Genomic DNA, 778 nt, shown 5'->3' with positions numbered 1-778 from the left:
AGCTTTATGGCAGATGGTGAAGGTGATCAGCTCACGGTCACTGTCACCCAGCTTCCCTTTGATTGTTAGGTCACTGATTAGGTCGTCCCCAGTTGCCAGTATAAGGCTGAGCTGTGCTTTACCTCTTGTCGGCCTGTAGACTTCCTGCAGCAGATAGACATCACCTACGCGTGAGAGAAAACTTTACATCCGCTCGGATTTGGCTGAGCGCTTCTCCCACAAGATGTCTGGGTAGTTAAAATCTCCCATGACAACCATACACTGGGAGTGTGTGGCCTCAGCCAATTCCCTGGTGAACTCCTGATCAAGGTCTTGAACCTGGGTAGGGGGTCTGTAGTAGACACCAACCATAGTATCCCTTGTGCCATGTTCCCCACGGATTTTAACCCAGAGGGTCTCATGTTGTCCACTGTGGGTGCCAATGTCAGCTTGCAGGGATGAGTAGCTTTCCTTGACATAGAGAGCTATGCCCCCGCCCCTTTGTCTACTCGATCCCTCTTGTACATGGTATAGCCCTCTATATATAGCCGCTCCATGAACCCCAGCTTTGCAGCATTCATGAGCTGCACCTAGTACCTCGAGGTATGTAGAAAAAACATTTAAAGCTGTGTCTGTGTCCGAATCTTCAGATTTGGATTTGGCCAAATTGAATCAGGTGGCAGCCTGTAAGTACATAAGGGGTGTGCATCAAGATCTGGGGGAATGCCTGTTCACCAGACCATCCCAGGGGAAGATAAGGTCCAACAGTCACAAACTCCTGCAAGACCATTTTAGGCTG

This window comes from Gavialis gangeticus, unplaced genomic scaffold, assembly GCF_001723915.1.
Source record: "Gavialis gangeticus isolate Ggan-Ray unplaced genomic scaffold, GavGan_comp1, whole genome shotgun sequence".
Lineage (NCBI taxonomy): Eukaryota > Metazoa > Chordata > Crocodylia > Gavialidae > Gavialis > Gavialis gangeticus.
The sequence above is the reverse complement of the archived record's forward strand: the minus strand, read 5'-3'. Positions refer to the sequence as shown.